This window comes from Somniosus microcephalus, chromosome 6 (assembly GCF_052327205.1).
Source record: "Somniosus microcephalus isolate GS21.2 chromosome 6, FLI_Smic_1.0, whole genome shotgun sequence".
Classification (NCBI taxonomy): domain Eukaryota; kingdom Metazoa; phylum Chordata; class Chondrichthyes; order Squaliformes; family Somniosidae; genus Somniosus; species Somniosus microcephalus.
This window is the reverse complement of record NC_140992.1, coordinates 252,522,528-252,539,841: the sequence shown is the minus strand read 5'-3', so window position 1 is coordinate 252,539,841 and position 17,314 is coordinate 252,522,528. Positions and strand designations below refer to the sequence as shown.

Sequence of the window (17,314 nt, the reverse complement as noted above, 5' to 3'; positions counted from 1 at the left end):
AAATAGTGACATGGGATCTTTCACGTCCATTTGAGAGAGCAGATGGGGCCTCAGTTTAATGTCTCATTCGAAAGACGGCACCTCCGACAGTGCAGCGCTCCCTCAGCACTGCACTGGAGTGCCAGCCTAGATTTTTGTGCTCAAGTCTCTGGAGTGGGACTTGAACCCACAACCTTCTGACTCGGAGGTGAGAGTGCTGCCCACTGAGCCACAGCTGACAAAAGGTTTAATAAACAAAATAACAGAAGATATATATGAATGCAAGTCATTAACGGATGGATGCATTTGTATTTCCTGAACTGTGAGAATAAAAGATGTTTCAAAATTAATCTGGCAAATGGTTCATTCCCAGCCCTCTAAATCCTATAAGTGTGTATTTGAATGATATGTCTGTTTGTGCAAGAAAGACGGAAACCTACAGGCTAATACTTTGACTTTCAGTAATTTTTCCATGACTAAAAGCTATTATATAGCTTAGTAAAGATTGCCTGCTCTGATACAGCGTCTAAGAAGACATTAAAGACATTTTGGAAGTGAGCTCACAGTTATACAAATGTCCGATCAATAGAGTTGATGGGCAAAGAAAAGATAATTGGCAAGGGTTATGTTACTTGGCGAACTGGAGAATTTTTCATCCTGTCCCACAAAACAGATCGCCTATTTAATAGCTTAGGGTGAACAAAAGTTCACCTGAATTAACAGTCACAGATTTACAATCATGGTGGGTGTTGAGACCCAGGGAAGCAATTACGGTAACGTTCTTTAGTCAAAGCTTCTGTATTTCCTGCTAAGTGCTATGTGCCACAAGACGGGGGGCACTCAGTGCACATTTTGAAATAAAAGAAACAATTAGGGAAACAAATATTTCACCCAGGTTTGGAAATAATCAAATGCATGTGCCTATTTAAATTTCAGAGTAGAGGTGGAGGTGCAGAATACAAGAGAAAATTATGAAATCTTGTTGTTCAGAGTAATATAACTGATATATTGCTTCAGAGGAAAATAATTTGTTGCAGTATTTGCAGATAGCAGCTGAGAGTGCTAGACAATTTCAGTCAATGTTTATTGCATCCTTAGACCTGAATCATGTACTCTGAGGACAGGGCAGTGCTGCCCTGCTGCACAGGAGCATCTCAGTGCACTACTCATAGCAATGCCATTATAAACCTGGCGTCATTTAGGTAACAATATGGTCCTCTGGAGGGGAAGCTGAAACAATTGTAAAGATTCCAATAATACTTGGAAGAAATAAAAACAGAAAATGCTGGAAAAACATTCAGAAGGTCAGGCAACATCTGTGGAAAGAGAAACAGAGTGTTAAAGTTTCAGGTCAATGACCTCTCATCAGAACTTCCACAGATGCTAATACAAGAGCAAAATACTGCGGATGCTGGAAATCTGAAATAACAACAGAAAAAGCTGGAAAAACTCAGCAGGCCAGGCAGCATCCGTGGGGAGAGAAACAGAGTTAACGGGGTTGATTTTCCTGGAGCCGTCAGGTGGGGTTTCAGGCATGTGGAGAGGGAAAATCCCGAATTTGGGGGTCCCGACACCATCCCGCCCAAAACCCCGCCCCACGCAAGTTTCAGGGGCGGCGGGTACCTGCCCCGCACTGGGACCCGCCGAAACCAGGCGGGAAGGGATTAGTGCCAATTAACTGCCTGTTAACAGGTAGTTAACAGGCAGTTTTTAGCCTAATCCCTATTTTGAGGGGTGTCGTGTGGGATTCCCGACGGCTCCAAACCACACCAGGTTAGAGCAGGCGGGCCGTCGGGTTGAAGGAGTTGGAGGGGTCGCGATGTCGGTGCTCAGGGAAGTGATGGGTGCACGAGTGCAAAGATAAGTGTGTTTGATGTGTCTAAAGTGTGTAAAGAACTTTTACTTACCTGTACTTACCTTAACAATGTGATATTGACCAGATAATCTGTTTTCGCCTAGAGACACCAGGAAGAACTCCCCTGCGCTTCTTCGAAATAGTGCCATGGGATCTTTTATGAGGGCAGGGGGTTGGTTTAACTTCTCATCCGAATGATGACACCTCCGACAGTGCCGCACTGTCGGAGGTGTCATCATTCAGATGAGAAGTTAAATCAACCCCCTGCCCTCATAAAAGATCCCATGGCACTATTTCGAAGAAGAGCAGGGGAGTTCTTCCTGGTTACCTTAACAGCCTTTCTTCCTGTAACCGTCGGGAGCCCATCACTCAGCCGGCACTTAAAACTGAACGGCTGCGATCTGTGAAAAGTGACAGCCTTCAGCTTTGAGTGCTGCTGAGAGTTCTAACTGAGTCTGTGCAGAAGGACTCAGGTTAGAACTCAGACTGTCAGTGTTTCACAGCTTCAAACAGCTGTGAAACACTGATATTTCATCTGTCAAGAACTCTTGACAGATGAAATTGCAGCCTGTGATGTCACCTGTTGCCGGGTGGCCCTTAATTGGCCTGCTGAGCCCGCTGGGCGGGCTCAGCAAGGTCAATCAAGGGAAAATCGCGCGGATTGGCCGGACGTCGAAGTAGGCGGGTCTAAAACCCGAAAGTTGTAGTCCCGCCTTCTTCCCGACAGCTTCAGGAAAATCGACCCCAACGTTTCAGGTCTTCAACTCTGTTTCTCTCTCCACAGATGCTGCCTCGCCTGCTGCGTTTTTCCAGCGTTTTCTGTTGTTATTCCACAGATGCTGCCTGGCCTGCCGGGTCTTTCTTTTTTCCAGATTTCCAGCATCTGCAGTATTTTGCTTTTGTTTTATACTTGGATAAAGTGTGCGTTGCCTAAAAGCTGATTTCAATCAATTGTTTTTATTTTAGAATTTCAGACCAGATCATCACTCTTGCCTTTCCTGTTTATAACTCCTGAAAAAAGATGACCCAAACCTACTTTACTTACAACATTATTATCAATGTCGAGTCAGCAGTATCATTTTTTTGTTTATTAATACAACAGATGGCAGCTGTGGAAATCATTTATTTTTAAAATTCAATACTACGCCACATGGCATAATAAAGTCAGCCAAAACTAGAAAAGTATAAGCATAATAAACAGAATATGAAATGCCGCCGTCATTTTGTTTCTAAAACAGAATTGACTTATGACCTTGCTGTTAAGATATCCACGAATCACAAAAGCAGAATTATGTCTTCTTTCTGTAAGCTAGATACCTCTGTTCCATACTGAATTGCAATTAGTCACCATAACTCATGCCACGAAATGGATTCAAAAAAACAACAAAAAAAACGTGTACTATATACTACTTGGGTCTTCCATATTTTTCTAGATTGAGTTTTGGCCGTGCCCAAAAAAAAACTGCCCCACCATCTCAAACTACATCCAGAAAGTATTAAAAGGAACTGCGTACAAGAAAACATTTTCCCTCCTGCAATTTTCTAGTGAGCAGACAAAGCCAAATTTTGTAGGCAGGTTTGATTGATGTCAAAAATGTAGCCAAACTGTATATTAAATTTGTATGCATCAATACAACAAATGAAAGGAAAAAAAACAAAAGATAGCTTAGTCCACATATGACTGGAGAAAGAAGAGGAGAATGGAAAAGCAAAGCCACCGTCTCCATTTTCTCCTGCTTTTTTGTGATCTGTGTGTAAGAGCTCCACTTTGACCTGGTCAACCCAAAGGGGATAATTTTGACTTTGTGCGATAATGTAAATGCGTGATAGCGAATCAGCAGCCCATTTTACATTTCTCCTGATTTTTATTTCCAAAATTACCCCACAGAATTTCCGTATATTGCAGTAATGCCAAATACTACCTACACCTCTATTGATCCATAACAAACAAATAGTGGTAACTATTTACAGATCAATGAAGTCATCACTGAGTCAACTACTACAATTATAATTGGGCAGCCCTAGAAATTCTTCTTGCTTTCATCAGTAGATGCGGACATTGATACTGTAATAAATGATGATGACTTATTGATAGGGCTCTGGAGAATGATTAAAGGTTACAGAGTTTGACTGCTCCACACACATCAAGGCTGGAAGGTACACTGGGGGTGAGGTTTGTCTTTGGCGGTAGCGTAAAATGGGCTATAGCAAATCGGCTGCCCATTTTACACCCAGTCTTATCTGGCGGGATGTAAAACAGGCTGCCGATTCATTATCGCCCATGTTGCGCTACGGCCAAAGATCAATTTCGCCCCCACTAGCTTTGCATCTTTATACCCAGAAGAACTCGGTCTTCTGCCATTATTTTGCTCAAGCCACCCACCAGGTTGTCAGATTACATAATGTCTGCATTCACCTGGCCTAATTGTTGCCAGATGAGGATCCTGATGGATGATTCAAAAAGAGTTTCCTGGATTTGCAGCAATTGGAGTGCAATGGGATCGGAGAGATGGGCAGAGTCTGGTTTTGGTTTCTCTATGAACTGGATCATGTGAACACACTGTGTATCATTGGGGTGTCTGGTTATTTTTATATCTTCTGTATTCAAAAACAAACACTATTTTTGGCACCCATTCCTCCTCCACTTCTTCATTCTCACTTCCCTGCTTTATTTTCCACCCAATCAGGGGAATTTTGACCGAACAAAATGGGTGGGTTGGGGTTAAAGTGTGGGAAGTTAAAGTGTTAAAAATCTCAATCCCGACCAGAACCTGCCTCCAATCTGCTCACTTCCAGTTTTAACGGAGGCAGGATGGGGTGGTGGGGGGGGGGGGGGGGGCAGCCAGGAGGCGGGTCGTCTATTTAAATATTATAATGAGGCTGAAAGCCTCTGCTTTAACCTCCATTTTGAATTTAATTTTAGCTGGTCGGGTTTTACAGGCCTTGTGAAACCTGCCAGATATGTAAGACATGGACTGCTGGATCCAGGAGGTAAGTGCCTTTACACTTACCCACTGGATCCAGCATCCCTACCTAACATAACCCCCCACCCCCCCCCCCCATGATCAGAGAACCCCCACAAGGCCTCCGATCCACCCATGCTCCTCCGACCCCGATTTGCTCCTCCGACCGCCAAATGCTCCCTAACTTCCCCCCACCCACCATTCCACCAGCCACTGATCTTCACCCCACCCCTGCTCCTCCGGCCCCTGATCTTCACACCACCCCTGCTCCTCCGGCCCCTGATCTTCACCCCACCCCTGCTCCTCCGGCCCCCTGATCTTCACCTGACCAACTGCGCCCACCCCCGTGCTGGTCCCATTCCCCAAACCTATGCGATCCCCGCCCCCCCCCCCCCCAGCGCTGGTCCCGGCCCACCCCGTGCTCTTCCAACCATCCCCTGGGCCACACGTGATCCCTCCCTCCTCTCTGCAGCCTAGTGCCGCAGGCCTACCTGCCCGGAGCCAGCCAGCCTCTCAATCTGGCTGGCTGCAGGTGGGAAACAGAGGATTCCCATGCAAATCAGGCCCTGCCATTAAATTCATCAGGGCCTGCAGTGGGACCGCTTCGGAGCCCCTCCTGACTCCCAACCCGCCTTCCCCATTAAAATTTAGCCCAATGTTTTATGATGCACCTTCCATCACTTCCACAGGTATTAAGACCATTGTGCACTGCTTGCATTAGAAAATTCACCTCCTAGGGAGAGACATTTTTCTTCTTTTGATACTTTCCTCTTGTACATTCCCAGTATCATTCTACACCTCTTGCATATGCATATATACATATGCATATAGGCCCTTAAATTAGCATGCAATGCCAAATGGTCTGGTCATGCAGTCTGTTACAAAAATAGACTCTTCGTAGATGTGAACATTTTGGGTACGTACACCTCAAGTATGCTCAGGGTTGCAACTTATGGGGACTATAGAAAAATGTAATCCTAGATTTCAATATACCCTGAATGATTCAGCACTGTCCAGGCCATCTCTGCAGCTTTCAACACAGTTGACTGCACCATCCCCTATAATACTTCTCCTTCGTTGCCCTGCACCGTGAGACTGCCCTTGCGGTGTTCCATTCTTATGTATTCAATCATAGCCAGAGCATCCCTAGCAATCGCTTATCTTCCCCAGCCCAACACCATCACCTCGTGAGTTCCCCAAAGATCCACCCTTGGTCCCCTTATTTTCCTCATTTTGATGGTGCCTCTTGGAGACGTCATCCATAGACATGGGGTCAGATTTCATGTTTATGTTGATGACACCCAACTCCATCTCTTCACCACCTCATTTGACTCCTCCAGTGCTTGTCTAACATCCAGTTCTAAATAAGCCATATCTTCCTCCAATTAAACATTGGGTAGTCCTTGCCACAAACTCCAGACCTCCACCACTGCCTCCAGCCCCCTCCTCAGCCACCCTCTCAGGCTAAACCATCCTCAACCACTCTCTCAGGCTAAACCAGGCAGTTGCGTCCCATTCAATCCCGAGCTAGGCTACTGCTCCCATATCCTCACCATCGCAAAGATCACCTACTTCCACCTGGATAACAGTGCCCACCTTATTCATGCCTTTGTCACCTCCAGACTCAATGAGGTAGATTTTGACTTTGTGTGATAGTGCAAAACAGGTGATAGCAAATGGGTAGCCCGTTTTACATCTCTCTCGATTTTTATTTCACTTTTAAATGAAAATCGGGAAAGAAAGAAAAAAGGCTGCTGATTCTTGATCACCTGTTTTACACTATCACACAAAGTCAAAATCTATCCGAATTATTCCAATGTTCTTCTTGCTGGGCTCACATCTTCCACCCTCAACAACAACAACTTGTATTTATATCGCGCCTTTAACATAGTAAACCATCCCAAGGCGCTTCACAGGAGTGTTATAAGGCAAATAATTTGACACCGAGCCATATAAGGAGAAATTAGGGCAGGTGAACAAAAGCTTGGTCAAAGAGGTAGGTTGTAAGGAGCATCTTAACGGAGGAGCGAGAGGTAGAGAGGCGGAGAGGTTTAGGCAGAGAATACCAGAGCTTAGGGCCTAGGCAACAGAAGGCACAGCCACCAATGGTTGAGTGATTATAATCAGTGATGCTCAAGAGGGCAGAATTAGAGGAGCGCAGATATCTCGTGGTGGTGGGGAGGGGGGCGGGTTTGTGGGGCTGAAGGAGATTACAGAGATAGGGAGGGGCGAGGCCATGGAGGGATTTGAAAACAAGGATGAGAATTTTGAACTTGAGGCGTTGCTTAACCGGGAGCCAATGTAGGTCAGCGAGCACAGGGGAGATGGATGAACGGGACTTGGTGCGAGTTAGGACATGGGCAGCCCGAGATATGTTGGGTAGAATTTACATAGGGTAGAATGTGGGAGGCCAGCCAGGAGTGCGTTGGAATAGTCAAGTCCAGAGGTAACAATGGCATGGATGAGGGATTCAGCAGCAGATGAGCAGCGGCAAGGGCGCAGACAGGCGATGTTACGGAGGTGGAAATAGGCGGTCTTTGTTATGTCACGGATGTGGTCGGAAGCTCATTTCAGGGTCAGATATGACACCAAGGTTGCGAACAGTGTGGTTCAGCCTCAGACAGATGTTAGGGAAAGGGATGGAGTCAGTGGCTAGGGAACGGAGTTTGTGGCGGGGACCGAAAACAATGGCTTCAGTCTTCCCAATATTTCATTGGAGAAAATTTCTGCTCATCCAGAACGGGATGCAGTCTGACAATTTAGAGACAGTGGAGGGGTCGCGAGAAGTGGTGGTGAAGTAGAGCTGGGTGTCAGCAGCGTACATGTGGAAACTGACGCTGTGTTTTTGGATGATCTCGCCAAGGGGCAACATGTAGATGAGAAATAGGAGGGGGCCAAGGATAGATCCTTGGGGACACCAGCGGTAATGATGCGGGAGCGGGAAGAGAAGCCATTGAAGGTGATTCTCTGGTTACGATTAGATAGATAAGAATGGAACCAGGCGAATGCAGTCCCACCCAGCTGGACGATGGTGGAGAAGCATGGAGTGGTCAACTGTGTCAAAGACCGAAGATAAGTCAAGAAGGATGAGGAGGGATAATTTACCTTTGTCACAGTCACAAAGGATGTCATTTGTGACTTTGATGAGAGCTGTTTCGGTACTGTGGCAAGGGCGAAAACCTGATTGGAGGAATTCAAACATGGAGTTGCGGGAGAGATGGGCATGGATTTGGGAGGCGACAACACGTTCAAGGACTTGGGAGGTTGGAGATGGGGCGGTAGTTTGCAAGGACGGAGGGGTCAAGGGTTGTTTTTTTGACGACAGATTTGAGGGAGAGGGGGGCAGTACCTGAGGAGAACTGTTAACAATGCTAGCTAACACGGGAGCCAGAAAAGGAAGTTGGGTGGTCAGCAGTGCGGGAACAGGTTCGAAGGAGCAGGAAGTGGGTCTCATGGACAAAATGAGCACGGAGAGGGGAGATCAGAGAGAAACTGGAGAAAGATGTGAGTTCAGGGCTAGGGCAGGGGAGAACCTTAGAGGAAGTTTGGCCCTGTGGGCTAGGGGAAGGATGGGAAGTGGCAGAGGCAGCTGAACAGATGGTCTCAATCTTAAAGACAAAGAAGTCCATGAGCTCCTCACACTTGTTGTCAGAGGTGAGGGTGGAGGAGACAGGGAAGAGGGGTTTAAGAAGACAGTTAGCAGTGGAGAATAGAAGCCGGGGTTTATCTTTGCATTCTAGAGTGACTCTGGAGTAGTGAGCAATTTTGGCAGACGAGAGCAGGGCCCGATAATGCTTTATGTGGTCCAGCCAGATCTGGTGGTGAATGGCTAAACCAGTTGTCCGCCACATCCGTTCAAGTCTGCGTTCCTTGGACTTAAGGGAGCGAAGATGAGGGCAGTACAAGGGGGGGTGGCCAGGGTGAGAGAGTAATTGTTTTAATAGGTACTGGGGCACCCTCAATAAAATTCAGTTCATCCAAAACTCAGTTGGTATCCTCTGCCACAGCTAGTTCCACTTGCCCATTATCCCCAACCTCGCTGACCTACATTGGCTCTCAGTATTACAATGCCTCAAATTTTTTTTAATCCCTAATTTTTTAATCCTCAATGGCCTCACCCCTCCCCATATCAATAACCTCCTCTATCTCTACATTCTTATGACTCCTGCTTTTTGTATGCCCCCTCCCGCACCGACCATTGGCAGCCATGCCTTCAGTCACCTAGGTGCCACTCTTAAGACGCTTCTTAAAACTCACCTCTTTGACCAAACCTCTCTTAACCTCTCCTTCTTTGACTCAAGAGGCAAGCGTGCTACCTCTGAGCCGAGGCTGACACTAATGGTTCTAATTAATATTTTGGAGTTTTTTTTTAATGTTAGCGCTGCAGAATTGTAAGGAACTTGCAGGGTCTTTATGTCCAGAGAGTGAAAGAGAGAGAAAATTTGTGGGACTGCAACTTTGGCAACAAGAATATGCAATAACAAAAATTTGATTGAGGCAGAGTAAAATGCCAGAAACCTTTTAAATACATTTTCTCATTTATAAAACTTCCCAGTACTCCGCTTAACACAGCCCAATGATATTTTCCTTAGCACAGGTCCCAATATCTTTTTTTAATTTATTTTTATCTCGGCATTTTTATTTTCCATTTGAGCTGTAAGTTCCACACTCTAGTCAAGTCACTTGATCCACCAGTGTGATTTGATCCAGCAAATCAAAGACTAGAATGAGGGCATCAAATGAAATTCAAAACATCCTTTGGGATTCAATTCATGTTATTGGGTCTGTTCTCATATCAAGTGGTGTTCAGGACTTGTTGTATGTGTTCTAGATCCTACAGCATCTGTATTTCTCAGTTAAGTTCAATTAACTCACGGTTATGAGTTACTGACAGGGAAATGGAGCAGAATGTTAAAGGAGGGGATAACAAAACTCACAGAATTATCTATGTGCCAGAGTTTTGCTGTTTTGTGCTGCTGCACTATAACCACTGACAAGCTCTATATACAGATGTGTGGTGTCATGTATCTGCATTGCGTGGCTAAGCTTTCAACTTGGCACCCACACCACCCCAAGAGACAATGCAGGCTCAGCTGCTCAAAGTGTTAGGTTAGCATGTGGAGCTGGATGCGAACTTGGCTTGGTAGGTCCGCCAAATGCCTTTATTCCAATACCCCTGAAGATCTGCAGGATGCTGGGATTGCATCTGATGGTTGCAAGAACATCGATATATGTTTTTACGTTACTTTTGTTTCTAATAAAGACAAAACAGTAATGTAGACGGAATTGGTTTAAATCTTGTTCTTGAAAAGCCTGTCTTTTGCCCTCAATGATGCCAATAAGATAAAGCATTTGAAACACAGGCTTTTCATCACAGCAGGGGGTAGTCGAAGGGCAAGCGATATAAAAGGTGCATACATCAAAGGTTGGTTTACAATAAAGTACTGCCCCCTGATTATCAAAATCCACGACAAGGCCTTGGACAACGTGGACCACTTTCCATATCTCAAGAGCCTAATGTCAACAAGGGCAGACGTCGATGATGAAGTCCAACACCACCTTCAGTGTGCCAGTGCAGCCTTCGGTTGCCTGAGGAAGAGTGTGTTTGAAGACCAGGACCTCAAACCCAGCACTAAGCTCATGGTCTACAGAGCAGCAGTGAAACCCGTCCTGCTGTATGCCTCAGAGACATGGACCATGTACAGCAGGCACCTCAAAGCCTCCTTGAAAAAGTGCAACATCCCACTAACACCTGGGAATCCCTGGCCCAAGACCTCACAAAGTGCAGGAGAAGCATCCGGGAAGGCCCCGAACACCTCGAGTCACTTCACCGGGAGCAAGCGGAAGCCAAATGTAGGAGCGCATATCAACCCAAGCACCCCACCCACCTGCCCCTTCAACCACCATCTGCCCCACCTGTGACAGAGACTGTAGGTCCCGCATCGGACTCATCAGTCACTTGAGAACTCATTTTTAATGTGGAAGCAAGTCATTCTCGGTTCCAAGGGACTGCCTAAGAAGAAGGGCTTGGGAAAAGCAATGATAGGAAGTAACAGTCTGGTGTGAAAAGGCATGGGGCCACTCGTCTCTGGTTGGCAATCTGTTCAAGCAACTAGGTGATCATAAAGCAAGAGAGAGTGTTGCATCCAGCAAGAAGAGAACCATGAAAGAAAATGGTAAAGAGATGCCATGTTTTTACTTGGTTAGATAGAAAGAACGAAAGAAAGAGACCCCTTGCTACCTTTGAGACGTTGTGGCGTGAACAGGCTTGGAGAAGCCATCTTCACGGGTCCTCATTAAATCCACGCACAGTAAGTTTTGGACGTGGGGCTAATGTGCGCTATTTTGCATGGCGGTTAGGGTGTTTAAGGTTAATGATTTGTCAATAATAAATGAGACGTCTGGCGGTCGTGAAAGGCACTATATAAATGCAAGTCTTTCTTCTTTCTATCAAACATATTGGCCCAGAACTTGGTGTCGGGGGCTTGCCGCGCGTGCAAGCCCCCGATCTGCACTCACCCTGCGCGCTGACATCTGAAGCCCGGGCCTGCTTGCATTTCCTGTCACAGGCCCGGTTCAGATGTCAGCGCGCAGTGCTTACCTGATCCAGCGGTGTAGTTAGTGCGATGTGCCGGCTGGGATCAGGTGAGCACTGTACAACCAATCAGGGGAGGGGAAGGTTCATTCATGAGTTTGAGAGTAAGAACTGTCAAACTCATGAAAACTACGGGGGCCCAAAACACTACTTAAACTTTAAATAAAAATTTAAAAAACATCCCAATCGTTAAATTAAGTATAAATAAGTTTAAAAAAAAGAATTTAAACAATAATTTTTTTCTTTGAAAAAAATAAATTTTTAATAAAAAGGGTCTAAAACTAAACTTACCTTATTGTAGATTCTTTAAAATAATAAACCTGTGAAAAAAAAATTTCTAAATTGCACTAAAACACCACTTACCTGTAAAAATAAATACTTACGTGTGCTTTTTACAAGCGTAAAGACCGGAGGCCTTTACACATGCGCAAATCCCCCAAAACAGAGGAAATCTAAGATGCACGCGCTGCCCCCTACAGCGCATGCGCTAGCCTCTTCACCTCTTGGGTTAGAGGAGAGGAAATGCCGGTTTTCAGCGCATGCGCTGTGCATGCTGAAAACCGGCATTTCCTCCGGCCAGACGCATGAGTACCCCTTCCGTACTCACGCGTTTGGGGAGGAATTACTGCCCCATTACTGTCTCTAATACAAAAGCAAAATACTGCAGATGCTGGAAATCTGAAATAAAAAACAGAAAATGCTGGAAATACTCAGCAGGTCAGGCAGCATCTGTGGAGAGAGAAACAGAGTTAACGTTTCAGGTCGCTGACCCTTCGTCAGAACGTCTGACGAAAGGTCATCGACCTGAAACGTTAACTCTGTTTCTCTCTCCACAGATGCTGCCTGACCTGCAGAGTATTTCCAGCATTTTCTGTTTATATTACTGTCTCTAGTTGTTTGAATCTGTTTAATGGGTAAAGTACTATCCAACACCGGTGAACTCAGATGCTGATCCTACCGGAGTTTGTGGGGTCAGTGGGAAAGCACCCAATTTGCACTGCGTCTGTGCATGCAAGTGTCATGGCAAGTGTATCGCTATCATCTCCAGATGATGGTCCAGCCCGCCTCCCCAGACCCCTTGCAATCTTTCATCAGCAACTGCGTTAGGAGGCCAAACTCCATTAAAAAATATAAATTTGGGGCATTCTTCAGGGGCCAGGTTCTTTGGCCTCAACCCCCAAGGTGGAGGCCCACTGCTGCTCATCTGTAGGCTGGAACACCTCATCTCACTCGGCCTCACACTTACTGGGTCACATCCAAATTGAGCCGGGCAAGGAGAAACTCAGATACATGGATTCCCTAGCGATGGCTTCGCGCCAGCTCCAGCCTCCCCGACAACATTCCTTTTGTAAGGGGCGGGTGGAGGTTCTGTCCCTTACAAGGCAGGCGGGGTAGATCTTGGAAATGATGGAAACCCATCACGAGAGAAAGACAGAGACAGGTGTCCTCAGCCCCAAATGATCTGCAAATTACTTTCCGATGGGTCATTGACCTGAAACGTTAACCCTACGTTTCTCTCCCCACAGATGCTGCCTGACCATCTGAATGTTTCCAGCATTTTCTGTTTTTATTTCAGATTTCCAGCATCCGCGGTATTTTGCTTTGTATTTTTTTCCCACAAATTACTCTAGGTTAGGAATAAACAAGAAGAAAATATGAAAAGAAGCTTTTGGAAAAAAGCAGCAGCAATTGTAGTGTATGTAACGTTCCACCTTTAAGAGAACTATTTTAAGGGTTGCACTACTTTATCTTGGCTGCTGTATACTGTAATACCAGTGGTGACCACACCGGTATATAAGTGCTGTGTAAGGATTTATTGGGCAGTTCCGCCCTGACCTTCGACTAGTAAAGACCTGTTAAATTTTACTCTTGTGGTCTGTGTATTAATTCTCAATATAACACACAGACTTAACAGTGGCGACGAAGACGATCTTACCCTGCAGCAGAGACTATCCAAGGCAGTTTAACGGGCGTCGAGAGGAGGCATCCGCCCTCGTCATTCTGCTGAGAGAAGACTCGGGTCTGCAGAGCAACGGAAGAATTCTAACACGAAGCCTTCCATCAGCAACAGGCAGGATCATCCCTTCTATCACGGTGGTGGGTAAGCCGATCAGCGACGAACAGCGAGTCGGTCACGTTGACTGTGAAGTAGGGGAGGGAAAAACGGAGGATATAAGGGCGGAGAACTCGACCACGGCCGGGGGAAAAGAGCCGGACAGAAGTCGGGGCCAGAGGCGCTGAGACTGGACAGCGTAAGGCACGGAAGCCGCGGTGCAGGCAAACGCAGCCGGTGTGAGAGACCGGGCTGCAAGCGGGCTGGGAGACGCAGCAGCGTCGAGAGCAAGCTCGACCGCGACCGGTAAAAAAAAAAAAGAGGCCGGGCAGCTACCGAGGCCGCGAGGCGCAGCGACCGAGAACCACTTGCGCGGGAGAAAAGAAAAAAAAAAAAAACGCGGAGAACTCAGCCGCAGCCGGGGGGGGGAGGGGAAAGGACCGGACTGCAAGAGGGGCTGGGAGGCGCGATTGAAAACCGCTGGGGAGGGCGAACGCAGCAATACGGCAATCGCCGTTACAGCCAGCGGGAGAGACAGAGCCCGAGTGAGCGGGAGGGAGAACGAGCGAGAACGAGACCGAGCGAGCGAGGGAGACCGTGCGAGCGCGGGAAACCGCCATTTTCAGAGGCGGGGAAGAAGACAAGCGCGGGAAACCGCCATTTTCGGAGGCGGGGAAGAAGACAAGCGCGGGAAACCGCCATTTTTGAAAAAAAAAGAAAGTTAAAGAAAAATTTCGTTGTTGTTTCTCAAAAAGATTGCGAAGATGCCTAAGCGTGGTAACATCAACGATTTCGATCCCGAGGTGGAAGATTGGGCCACGTATGTAGAACGCATAGAGATATATTGTAAGGCAAATAAAATATCAAATGATGATAAAACACTAACCTTACTAAACTCAATGGGTGCGAAGACATACGGGCTATTGAAGCATCTTCTATCACCAGCTAAACCGGCGGATCAGACTTTCGCTAATATTGTTGCTGTCCTGAAGGATCATTTGAACCCCACACCGCTGATGTTAGCGGAACGATTTAAATTTTATGCGAGAACGCAACTGAAAGAGGAAAGCAACGCGGAGTACTTGTTTGAACTGCGTAGGCTAGCGAAATACTGTCAGTTTGGGGAAAATCTGACAGAGGCACTGAGAGACAAGTTCGTGTGCGGGTTGTCGAAGGAAGGAACACAAAAGCGACTGCTCGAAGAGAATGATCTTACACTTGATAAGGCTGTCACTATTGCAGCATCGCACGAAGCCGCAGCGAGAGGCACTGCGGAAATGCAGCTGAAGGCAGCGGTACTCAGCGTAGATCAAATGGCTTCGGGTACAACGAAATGTTATCGTTGTGGGAAGACAACACACGATCAGAACCAATGCTGGTTTAAAAACCAGGAATGTAGAAAATGTGGCAAGTTTGGTCACATAGCTAAAGTATGCAGGTCAGGAAAGAAGACCAGCAACAAAAAGTCATCGCAGAAAAAGTACAGGAAGGTACATAAGGTGGCTGTGAAGAGTTCGGATGAACAGAATTCGGATTCAGACTCCAACAGCAAGGAACTGGGTAGTCTGAGAATTCACAATGTGAGTAAGGAAACTGACCGACAAACTATCTGGGTCACACTGCAGATTGCAGAAGTCCAAGTGAAGATGGAATTGGACACCGGATCGGCGTTGACGGTCATGAATAAGCAAGATTACAAAAAGTTATTCAAACATATTCCCCTACGGGATACAAAGATAGTATTGCAGACATACACGGGGCAAAAAGTATACCCCATCGGAAAGATAAAAGTCAAGGTGATACACAAGGGCAAAGAACACCAAGGAATGGACTTATATGTACTACCTGAGGGAGGTCCACCACTTCTGGGACGGGAGTGGATCAGGAAAATAAATATGGACTGGCACTCCCTAAACGCAATAACGGTAGATCCCGGAAAGAAAGATGTCAAACCTGAACGATTGTCCAGAATATTGGATGAGGCTAAAGAGGTGTTCCAACAGGGACTGGGAACACTGAGAGGAATTAAGGCAAAAATCAAGATTGCAGAACATGCAAACCCAAAATTTTTCAAAGCCAGACCGGTACCTTATGCGATACGACCTGCTGTGGAGGCTGAACTGGAAGGGCTTGAACGTTCAGGGGTACTGTCTAAGGTGGACTGAAGTGAGTGGGCCACGCCCATTGTTCCCGTCATGAAGCATTCATCGAGTAACAAGCCAGGGGAACCGGGGAAGGTCCGCATCTGTGGAGACTTCAAGATCACAGTTAATCCGGTGCTTCACACGGTGCAATATCCGCTTCCGCGGATTGAGGATATCTTTGCTTCATTGTCTGGCGGGAAACACTTCACCAAGATAGACCTGGCGCAAGCGTACTTACAGATGGAAGTTGAGGAAGAGTCGCGCCAATATCTCACAATCAACACGCACAGAGGCTTGTATCGATATAATAGACTGGTTTTTGGAGTGGCTTCGGCTCCAGCAATTTGGCAGAGGGCCATGGAGCAGGTCTTACAGGGAATTCCAAGCACTCAGTGTTACTTGGACGATATCCTGATTACAGGAGAGGACGAGGAGGAACACCTCGCAAATTTGAAACTGGTGCTCACCAGGTTGAAGGAATATGGCCTTCGAGTTAATCGCCAGAAATGTGAGTTCTTTCAGAAACGGATCTCGTACTGTGGTCATGTCATTGACCAGGAGGGGCTGCACAAGTCACCTGACAAGATCGAAGCTGTTGTGAAGGCCCCCGCTCTGGAAAATGTATCCCAGTTGAGGTCGTTCCTAGGGTTGATTAACTATTACCATAAGTTTCTGCCAAATCTATCCATGGTGCTGCACCCGCTGAATGCTCTGTTGCGGAAAGAAGTACCATGGAAGTGGAGCGAGGACTGTAAGAAGGCCTTTCGCAAAAGCAAGGCATTGATCACCTCAGAGGAAGTGTTGGCTCACTTCAACCCAACGCTACCTATTCATCTAGCTTGTGATGCTTCCCCTTATGGTATTGGAGCAGTACTCTCACACAAGTTGCCAAATGGCTCGGAAAGGCCAGTCACATTTGCATCCAGATCATTGACCTCCGCTGAGCGCAACTATGCTCAGATAGATAGGGAGGCTCTCAGCCTTGTGTGGGGAGTAAAGAAATTCAATCATTACCTGCAGGGCAAGAAGTTTACACTGCTGACAGACCACCAGCTGTTGGTATCCATATTCAACCCTAAAAAGGGCGTTTCCATTATGACAGCGCAAAGGCTACAGAGGTGGTCCATTTTCCTAGGGGCACACCAATATGACATCGAATACAAAGGATCAAAACAGCATGGGAATGCTGACGGTTTATCGCGCCTACCGTTGCCAACGGTAGAAGAGGCGCCGACAGTGGACCCAGTGGAGATGTTCCACTCAACCATAGTGGAATGTCTACCAGTAACAAATTCTACGATCGAAAAGGAAACAAGAAATGACCCGACTCTCTCATGAGTCTACGATTTAACGGTGAAGGGATGGCCAGCACATGGCGAACCAATGTTGCCAGCATTTTCGCAAAGAAGAGAACAGCTGTCAGTGTGCCGAGGAACTTTAATGTGTGGATCCAGAGTGGTGATTCCACCCAAACTCCAGCATAAAGTGCTAAAGGAGCTTCACGAGGGGCATCTGGGGGGAGTGAAAATGAAGAACCTAGCCAGAGCGTTTGTGTGGTGGCCAGGTATTGATGTAGACATCGAAGAAATGACCAAGAGCTGTCTAGGATGCCAGAAGGTCCAAAACGCCCCACCACAAACTCCTCTGCATCCATGGGAGTGGCCCTCATCTCCATGGCAAAGGGTACATATCGACTTTGCTGGTCCATTTATGGACTCAATGTTC

The 17,314-nt window shown here is 46.7% G+C and overlaps 1 protein-coding gene across 3 annotated transcripts in view; it reads right to left on the bottom strand.

Moving 5' to 3' along the window:
* Positions 1 to 17,314, bottom strand: part of cdh13 (cadherin 13, H-cadherin (heart)) — a 1,232,244-nt gene that overhangs the window by 1,104,734 nt on the left and 110,196 nt on the right. The gene's annotated exons all lie outside the window — the stretch shown is intronic.